This window comes from Patella vulgata, chromosome 1 (genome assembly GCF_932274485.2).
Source record: "Patella vulgata chromosome 1, xgPatVulg1.2, whole genome shotgun sequence".
In the NCBI taxonomy this organism is placed as follows: Eukaryota; Metazoa; Mollusca; class Gastropoda; family Patellidae; genus Patella; species Patella vulgata.
The window spans coordinates 60949581-60961053 of record NC_065879.2 but is presented as its reverse complement, the minus strand read 5'-3'; positions in this window follow the sequence as shown (position 1 = coordinate 60961053).

Sequence of the window (11473 nt, the reverse complement as noted above, 5' to 3'; positions counted from 1 at the left end):
TCGGAAGACGTCGTCTAAGAGAAGTAGGACTCCGTGCACGACGAACTTGTGTTGGAGCTGTCCTCAGGAATCATCACCGTCAGCAGCGTTTGGTATGGGCTCAAGGACACCAGACATGGAGAAGAGTAGACTGGCAAAGTGTGCTCTTCAGTGATGAGAGTCGCTTTCATCTTTATCACGCTGATGGCACCGATAGAACATGTCTGGGATGAGATTGGACGCCGCCTGTATCGGAGACCACAGATGCACACCATTGCTGCTTTAGAAGCCGCTCTTGTCCAAGAATGGAACAATTTGCCCCAGGCCTTCTTTCAAACATTGGTTAATTCCATGCGACGTCGCTGCACAGCGTGCGTAAGAGCCCGTAGAGGACACACGCGCTACTGACATCTGTGTTGTACTTTTGGTTTCGACCCCTCTTGACTTTGTACCGTTGATTACAGATTAAACATCCATAAGTGTACAAATGTGTTGTTATTGCTGTGTTCCCATTTGAATATTGTTCACAGAAGAAGCAAAATAAATAAGATATGTTTACAGGATCATTTTGTTATACGAAAAACTAAGTGATGCGTTTTCCATGGCGCTCCGTATAGTTAAAAACTAGATAATGTAAAGGTAATTTACTGAAAATTTCATTCAAATTGATCCACTATGAACCGAGAACTAGGCCGTTGAAATTTCCGGCTAGCCTTGATCATCATTACAAAAGTCAGTACAATAAACAGCAAAGTCTCGATTATCCATTTAATCGTGAAGGAAATTTGTGCAGTAAATCGGCTCATAATCCAGTAAAGATCGCAGGCTAGCGATGCCATTTAGAGTTGATTATGGCCTGGATAGGTTTATTTATTTCTAATTAATAATTTATATAACATTTCAGGCCTAAAGAAAGGCCTGCAATAGACATATTTAGCTCTTGCATAATATGTTTAATCTGGGATCTTCCCTAAAACTTTGGACAGTAATTTAAGGTATTAAAGTAGCTAATTAAAGTCTCTTAAGTCAATATCATCCAAAATCTTCAACATTGAAAACACGATTTATTTGTCAAATTAAATCAACATTCATGTTGTGATCTTACCGGAAAAAGATGAGCTTTTGATATCCAATATTTAAGACAAAATAAACATTTTACCATTGGTACACGAATCGTGTACCATAATGCGCTTCAGCCCCAGTTGTATCAAGAGACTCGAGGGACGAGGCTAGACACATTGCACCAAATCAAACGGCGTATGTAGACTGGAATAACCAGACGCTAGAAATTTGCACTCGCTTGAAACTGCTGGCTTATTTCGCCGAACATAACTGATTAGAAATTGGAGTAAAAACGGAAACCATTGAATGTAAATCAGTTTATATACATTCATATTACAGTATTATATGCCTTGCGACTCCCTTTTGTCAATTTCTAAGTCCCAAATGTTAGCGATTTAGCACCTTTAATAGCGGTGAAAGTATCATTCGTCTCCAAACAGTATTGTTTACATTGTATCCGGTGTTGATAGCCTCGTTTGTCACACAATTAGTTTTTCTACATTATTCTGCTATGCACTGGTTAATTGGGAATAATAAAATCGTGAGTCGTCACGTAACATATTTGGTCCAATTTGGAGCTCTTTTTAAAGCGTAATGATATTGTTACGCAGTTAGCTATGTATTGTTTAATGGTCGAGAGCGAGATATTAAGTAATAGATTGTAACAACATGAGGGCCGTAGGCCCGAATGTTTTTACAATATATTACGCAATGTCGTAAGCTCGAGACCATTAAACATCTTAAAATACTGACACTCCGCACGAGCTTTTACGTCACACTAGTCCAATATCTCACTGGTATGAATAAAGTACTATTGGCAAGTTGCCCGTACGATTATTTGAAATAATGGTACGCCAACATCAAAGGGTGACGTCACATCTGTATTTTAATAGTTGTTAAAATACAGATGTGACGTCACCCTTTGATGTTGGCGTACCATTATTTCAAATAATCGTACGGGCAACTTGCCAATAGTACTTTATTCATACCAGTGAGATATTGGACTAGTGTGACGTAAAAGCTCGTGCGGAGTGTCAGTATTTTAAGATGTTTAATGGTCTCGAGCTTACGACATTGCGTAATATATTGTAAAAACATTCGGGCCTACGGCCCTCATGTTGTTACAATATATTACTTAATGTCTCGCTCTCGACCATTAAACAATACTTAATGGGACTATTGGCCAGTCATAATTTGGAACAGAAATTTGCAGTGTTAAGTGGGATTAGGTCTAATTAAACGAAACACTGCGAGGCAGGGCTCACACTGTCGGTCGCCAAAGTCGCAATTTGCGATAAAGATATGAAAGTGGCGATTAAAATTTGATTTTGGCGATAATTTTGCTGGTACTGGCGATTCTTTTTTAGAACTGGCGGAAATTCTAATCCGTATTTATCCTGGTTTAATCATTATTGAGTTCAATCACATGGCGGGATACATGGGCGTCTGGGGGGGGGGGGGGGCTGAATATATTTGGACCCCCCCAAATTTACATAGTAGGCCCTAACTCCTATTTATTTACAACAATTATTAGGATTAGTTAAGATTCTATCTGTATAAAACCTGTACATATCCCAATATGGTTTACATTGCTAAAATAAAACACAAAGAGAATCATCCTGGAAACATGAGTGTAGTGAAAAGTAACTGTGTTCCATAAAATTGTGTCTAGTTAGTCTGTCAGTAATATTTTGTTATTTTTTTTCTGCCACTTATCAGAGTGAATCGCATGTAGGTACCCCAAAACTTATATCGCCTAAACCAAATATTTATCGCCCGCTCAGCCAGCCACGTTGGCGGTGTCTGGGCCAATCAGCAAACGAGTTGTGTAGACAGCATGGCCACATGGTGTTTGTTTATATTTTTTAGGGGTTTTTAAAAAGGTTTAGGGGTTAGGCTTGCGGACCCCCCCCCCCCTCCAATATATATTTCACGGCTACGCCTGTCAAGTCACAATTTACTCCTAATGATTAATCCAAGCGGTGATTATTTGATGTTTCGTTTCGGTAAAAGAAAAAATGATAATACATGTAATCAAAATGGCCGAATGTTCCTTGCGAAGAGAATTAAATATTTTGATAGCTGAATTTGTTTAGAGTGGCTTCATAAACGTCATGTAAAAAATACAAGCATGCCTATCGGATAACAATATTTCAAATTATAATATCACCATAGATCGAAAACGTAAGAACGAGTTGAATAGTGACCATTCTTGAGCGAGAAAAACAGTTCGCCATTTGTATCATATTACCGTCGCCAAAATGCTCGAATAGTTAACGACGGGTACCGGTATATTGTAAGCATCTCTTCACAAATATAATTGAAATTTATACCATTCTACCAGGGATTCAAATGCTGATACCATTACGGTACGGTGTTCAAATAGACGAACGTCACCAAAAATAAAATCTGATCTTATTAAATCCAAACTTAGCTAATCTGTTATGTAAAGACAGATTTTTAAAGTTGTTGTATATTGTATTGTATATATCAGTAATTGTCTTATAATAAGCCTAACTTATTATATTCCAGTTGGCGGAAAAAAATATGAACATTTTTTTTTATATAAAAATTATCATCCATTTTGGCGGAAAAAAATCGAAAGCCAGTGTGAGCCCTGCTGCGAGGAGTATGCTGGCTGCGGAGGTACAGTGAACTTTTTAGGAGGTGGGGGGTACCGGAGTCCTCCCCAGTGATGGATCATGAGGTCGCCGGGCCCTGAGGCAGCGTAACTGCCGGAACCTAGTGACAAAATGACACCCCAGGGGTCTCCTCTTTTTTTGAAATTTCGACCTGATATGGTGGTCTTGTCGAGCGAGCTGGTGCTAAGTGAGAAACGGGGGCCCGACGGAAATATTGGACAATGAACAAAACCGCTACCTGTCAACCAGAAATAATATTTCGGGTTATGGAAACATTTCTGATATCAACTACCTAATAATTTCAAAACTCATCGAAAAAAAGGCTACTATGTCTCACGATTTTTGTCACCAAATCGCCGGGCCCCTTCGGAGCCCGGGTCAAGGCATAAATTGCCTCTGTTGCCCTCATCATGATCCGTCACTGCTCCTCCCCCCGGAAAATTGTGAAAATTGGACGGCCGCAAACGCGCTTTCCAGCCCAGAAAATCGTTCTCTAGCAAACTCTGAACAATGAACTTAGTGACAAGAAAGGGACCCCACGACAGTGGGCCATTGGGCAAGTCAGTACAAAATATGTGGCAGATAAATGTCAGAACATAACCAATAGGCACACTAATCCAGACAGAATTAGGAAACTGTAGAAAATTTTAAATAAATATTAAATTAGATCATTATCCAATATGTTGTCGGTTATATACTTATAAGAAATGTCAAATTTGGTATGTTGAAGAAATGGAAGTTTCGAAATTTCTTTTAAAATGTGTAATTGTGTACCGCCTTTGGCAGTGCACTTCAAATAAAGAGATTTTATTCTAGAGAGAAATAGTTCTTTATCGTTACGTATTGTCAAAATCGTAATGCCTGTGAATAGAAAACACTATGTGGCATCCTGTAGGCTATGTTACTATAAATTGACGTGTAATTTACTACTTCAAAGCCAAATTTGTCCGTTTTGTCGAAAATACCGACATTAAATTTATTGTTAGTTATACATACATTAATATCCAGGTCAAGAACAGATACATTTATATTGCCAGGATTTTCTTTATTTAATATTAGTTCCGGGGGATATATTTCACTTCCATATTTGTTGAAAGTTATCATTAATAGTTGTTATGTCAGCCATGTATCGGAAGGTATAGTTTAGCTACTTTGTAATCAGTTTTTTGCGTATGATCCGAAAACAGAATTCATGGGGGCGGGGTCAGTTCCCATTGGAAAACTAATAGTTTGCTGTATTATCTGATCCCCAATCTCAAATATGGCATTGTCAATGACAAAATGTCTATGTTTTGAAACTTTTCTTTATCAAAAACGACAGTGTCGGCATTGCGACGTTTTATAATCCATTTATTTAGCATCTTCTGAGTAAATGGCCATCAAGTTTCTGCCTTTCCCGAAAGCTCTAGTAAAAGCTTTATCCACAAACCAATCCAAATAATCTTTTATCCGATTTAAAAGATAGGTTGCCAGGCAACGAAACATACGCCCACAGCAGGTAAATCGTCCGGGCAGTCAACAAGAGTTGTCCCATACTTGTACTTTTGTCGGTAATGAAACATTTATAATACATTAAAATCTGATTAAACATACATTATGTAAGAACTAAATCTGCCTATTGCAGGTATTTCTTTAGGCCTGAAATGCTTTCTAAATTATTAAAGATACATTATGGGAGATAAGATAAAGAGATGGCAGTTCTCGCTATAATAGTTAAAAACTAGATAGTGTAAAGGTAATTTGCTGAAAATTTCAGTCAAATTGATCCACTATGAGCCGAGAAAGAAGCGGGTGAAATTTTTGCATAGTCTCGGTCATCATTACTTAAATCATTAATATAAACAGCATAGTCTCGATTATCCACTTTTATTGATTTAATTATCAATAGCCGTTAGCGGAATATAGGAATCTAATCCAGCCAACATCGAAGGCTAGCCTTGACATCGAGAGTTTATTATGGTCTGGATAAGTTAAATAATGTCTAATTGATAATTTAGATAACATTTCAGGCCTAAAGAAAGACTTGTAATAAGCAGATTTTGCTCTTGCATAATGCATGTTTAATTAGACATTAATTAACTTGATGGCATCGGATTACTCCGATATTAAATAGATTAGAACAGTTCAGCCATATTTTGATTTAAGATAAAATTGGAGGAGCGAGACTTGGCTTCGAATAACCAGTACGGTGGTTGAAATTACTGCACACGTCTTGTCAAACCTTCAAAGGCTAATATCCTCATTCGCAATAGAGTAATTTGAATGAAATTTTCAAATTATTCATTTTACATTATCTATTTTCGAACTATTATAGCAAGAATGGCTAGCTCTTTATCTAAATCTTACATAATGTATCTTTAAGAGTAACAACTCCGGGCAGTCAACAAGAGTTGTCACATATTTGTACTTTTGTCGGTAATAAAACATTTATAATACATTAAAATCTGATTAAGAGTAACAACTCATTAAGTAATTATCAGAAAATCATTGAAATTTTTTTTTTGGCCCATGCTAACGGTTAAGTATACAAAACATTTAATATAATGGATTTAAGCTGTTCAATTTATCAAAAATCATTGAAAATCAATATACTTGTTCGTCTCAAGACGTTAAACTCAGTGTATCAACCTAAAGTCAATCGAAACGATTATATATAGGCGTAAACACAGTGTATAAATATACTCTTCAAAAAAAGTAGGGGGTATTGAAATGCAAATACCTATGCAGGTTGTGATGATAAATAGTCATGGACACTTGACATGCTTTGAGAGTATGTTCACAAATGAAGAACTTGTCGCCCCAACATAACCACTGAGCTGCACCTGCGACACGCAATAGCGCCATACACGTGGGAGGGGTTCATTGTCAAATTTGACACTTCAAGGAAGGGTTGATGAAAACTGCCGCGTGCTGGTTTATCCTATCCATGTTTGCTTTCCTATCGATTCTTGCATAAGATTTACTGTTTAACGTATCTTTGCTTTAGTGTGTTACGTTTAATTTGCAATGAGACGCCTTCAACATGCTTCAAATGGGTTCTACACAGCGAGCAGTAGCCAACATGCTTTATGTGTCACAGTCTGTGATCAGCAGACTGTGGAACTGGTACCAACAAACACACAATGCTGATGATAGACCTCGTTCAGGTCGTCCTAGAGCCACTACACAAGCCCAGGATCGATACATTCGTACACAGGTCCTGCGAAATCGAGGACAATCGGTCAATCAGCTTTCTGTAAACTTGTACCAAGATACAGGAATTCGAGTTACACCCCAAACGATTAGAAATCAGCTACATGCAGCCCATTTGCATGCGCGACGACCGCGTGTTGTGCCTCCATTAACTCGCCAGCACATGGCAAACAGATACGGGGGTGGGTCTGTTATGGTGTGGGGAGGAATCACCATGTGTGGCAGAACGGACTTGCATATTGTTCAAGGAAGGGTCACTGGTGTGTACTACCATGGCGACATCCTGGCACCGATAGTTCTGCCCTTTGCCCAACGTGCAGGTCGACGTTTCATCTTTCAAGATGATAATGCCCGTGCCCACCGCGCTCGTGTCGTGAAAGACTACCTCCAGCGTCACCATATTGTCCATATGCCTTGGCAAGTCGTGAGTCCTGACCTTTCCCCTATAGTAGAGCATGTCTGGGACATGATCGGGAGACGTGTTCGTCGACGTAAACGTCACCCAACAACGCTGCAGTTGATTAGGAGCATGCCACGACGAAATGCTGAATGTCTGAGGATTGGTGGATTACTCATTATTAAGACAAAAATAAAAAACGTCCATTTTCACTTTTGACAGTGCATCTCTTTGCGAGTGAAATGGGGCCGTCAGATAAGCCGCCCATATGAACTGTTTATGTTCATGTGTATACACTGGTTACCTCTAATAAAAACAGCAGTGCATTTCCGCAGTTTTGTATTGTTTCTGAAAACCCCCTACTTTTTTTTAAAGAGTATATAAAATCAATCAGATGATAACTATAGTCTCTAAAGCATCCACAACATTTTAAATTGATCAAGGGCCATACCTCTGGCAGTAATTATCAGAAATCTTCGTCTGATGACCTTAGAGCGTCCACAAGATTTTTCAAAGTCACCAAGGGCCATAACTCTGGCAGTAATTATCTGATATCGTTGAAAATCACTGGGCTTCTTCGCCTTAAAGTAGCTAAGTCTCTAACTCAATATCATTCAAAGTCATACACGTTGAAAATACGAATTATTTCTCAATTCAAATCAACATTGATGTGATCTTACCAGGAAAAGAGAGAGAGAGAAATGGGGTTTAACGTCCACTCGACACAAACTAGGTCATTTCGGGACTAACATATGGTTTAATTTTATTTCAATAATTCGCTTGCGCGTAGGGGTCTTTAGCAGTGGGAGGAAACCGGAGGACCCGGAGAAAACCCACGAGGTTGGACAGGCGACCCTACTCCTTGTCACGTACAACCGGGGATTCGAAACCACACCAGTCGACTCAATGACAGACTTTATGATACAGCGCGCGCACGCTAACCATTCAGCCATCCAACCCCCCACCTTACCAGGAAAAGGCAGGCTTCTGATATCCAATATTTAAGACAAAATAAACATTTTACCATTGAGTTTTAATGTCATTTGCAACAAGTGACCAGAAAGAACGAGGCTAGACATTCAACTGGAGAGCCTGTTCAATAGACTGGAATAACCAGATGCTAGAAATTGCTATAGGGTTGAGACACAGCTCTAGGCCGTATTTCGCTGGACATAACTGATTTGAAATTAAGAGTCAAAACGGAAACAATTGAATGTAAATCAGTTTATATACAATCAGATTACATTATTATATGCGTTGCGACCCATTTGGGTCAATTTCTATAGGTCCCAAATATTAGCGATTTGGCCCCTTTAAACACTGTGTATAACTTTAAAGTCAATGGGATATTAATGTTAGCCTCTAGAGCGTCCACATGCAATTGTGGACACCGGACCGACGGACGGAGCGTCCATAAGGCTTTCAAAGTGATCAAGGCCCAAAACTCTGGCAGTAATTATCGGAAATCGGTGATAATCAATAGGCTTCTTCGTCGCATGACCTTAAACACTGTGTATAAATTTAAAGCGAAATGAAATGGGGTTTAACGCCCTGCTGTTCTGCTCCGAACTGGACTAATGAAGACGGGCATACGCCATACAGTGTGCTATGAGGGAAATTTTGCCCGAACAGCGACACTATGGCCTACTCTTATATCGAATTCCAACTGTCAAGGGAGCTTTTACGTGCACGCCAATGTGTACATGGGACCTCAGGTTTCCGTCCCATCTGAATGACTAACTAGACAGCTGTCCTTGTCAGGCGCTCCGTCCTGCATCACTGATAAGGAGGGAACCACGCCGGAAAATCTGGATGAACTTTCTCAGCCAGTGCAGGGATCAAACACCCGACCTCCAGGCTAGCGAGCCAGCGTTTTACCCACTTAGCCACTGTGACCTCCTAAATTTAAACTTTGGCCTAGAAAACGTCCACAAGAATTTTTCAAAGTGACCAAGGGCCATAACTCTGGCAGTAATTATGGGAAATCGGTGAAAATCAAGAGACTTCTTCGTCTCATGACCTTAAACACTGTGTATAAATTTCAAGTCAATCGGAGGGACGGGGGCGATCACATGGCGTTTCAGTGCCATTTAGAACAAGGGACTCAAAGAACGAGGCTAGACATATTCCACAAGTCATGTCAAATGGTGACGCTATATTCTTATCTGGAAAGCATGCGCAATAAATACCATCGGTTTAGACTGGAATAACAAGACGCTAAAGATTGTCTTCAATTGAGACTTCTGGCGTATTTCGCCGAACATAACTGATTAGAAATTACAGTAAGAACAGAAACGATTGAATGTAAATCAGTTTATATACATTCATATTACATTATTATATGCGTTGCGACCCCTTTGTGTCAATTTCTAGATCCCAAATATTAGCGATTTAGCTCCTTTAAATATATTATTATATTATGACAGTTGAGTTCGAATTTCGTTAAAATCAGACCGAAACTATCCGACAAAATGACCACTCCCCTTACGCAAATAGTGTTAAAGTATGTAATACCAAGGTTGTAGACACTCTAAGAGGTCACAAGTTTTGTCCCCCGCCCTTCGAAGAAAACAGGGGACTATTAAAATCTGTATGCCCGTCACACTTTTTGGGACACATTAACTCTCCTAAATGAGCTAGTACATGTATGTTCAAACTTGGTGTATAGGTATTAGGTGAATACCTTGCATGATAGACACGATAACTTCGGTTCCAAGTAAGAGAGAGTGGTGAAACTGGGTGCATGGTTTCATCACATCAACACCTTGACTAAGTTCGATAATGATCATTTTCTGCTCAAGGTAAGCAGTGCGATAAGCAATTTGATTTGTCGAGACTTTGGTACACAGTTCTCCTTTTAATTGAGGTAGAATGTTCAAACTTTGTGTAGGCGTTTATTAGGCAAATGAATGCCTTGATGGAGTTCGATGATGAGCATTTTCTGCTTAGGGTAAGCAGAGATAAGCAATTTGATTGGGTGATGCTTTGGTGTATAGAAATAGTTTTATCACATCAATGCATTGACTAAGTTCGATAATGAACATTTTCGCCCAGGGTAAGCAATTTGATTGGTCGAGACTTTGATTGAATGATAGTGGTGGTAGTGGTGAAACTTCCGTGTATAGAATGTTACTTGGTGAGCGGAACCAGGATAGGGGTTGCCAGGTTCCTGAGACAAATGAAATGAAATGGGGTTTAATGTCCTATTGTTCTGCTCCTAAAGTGGGCTAATGAAGACGGGCATAGGCCATACAGTGTGCTATGAGGGAAATTTTGCCCGGGCAGCGGCGCTACGGCCTACTCTACAATGTATCTTTGAAATTTGTTGTGAAATACATGGTCTCTATCGTCATTTTGGCGTAAATACATACACTGTGAGGTTTTTAAAGAGAAATCCAACACCCCGGTTGACGTCATTTTTTTATTTATTATGAATTAATACGATGACATTGTGAATGTGATTCAATTTCATTGATGTAAAACATTAATTGCGATATCACATATTATGTCTATATCATTATCTCCATCACACCATCTGACGGTAAGGGATAAAACACACGACCGTGCCACTTTTCTCATAAAAAGTATTGTTTTACAAATTCCCTATACCTACAAACATTAGATGTTTCCAAGGCAGTCGGTCTTGATTCAATAAATCCACTATTTCTCCACTTAGGTGTTGTTCAACTTTCTGCTACAATCTCGATCCCAGAGATAACTTTACTCCTTGTTTATCTCTGGTAAAACTCGCCGGCCATTAATCAGTGTGAATTCGGTTATTTAGCTCCGACGCCCCCCCCTGTGCCGTGGCTACTGATTGGCAGGATTTGTTAGAATGAAAAGCTGCCGATGTCTCGACAATTAGGCATTGGTTCGTTGCATGAGTTACATATTAATGAATCTTGCAACATTCTCCACATCTTCACATCAAAAGTTAATTCGAAAATAGCCGATTTGATGATTTACCGGGAATTACTTTTAGCGCACAATGTGAGTGATTCGGCTAATACGTGAAATTTCTGAAGAATACGGAAAGATACATCAAGTGACATTCAAAATGGTCAGCGAGTTTTACCAATGATAAATAATAATAATTTTTATTTAAAATCTTCATCAGAAGAATGAGAAGATACATGAATATATATACATGTAATACATAATAATATAAATACCGTCGAACATGACAATCAATATTTTTAAA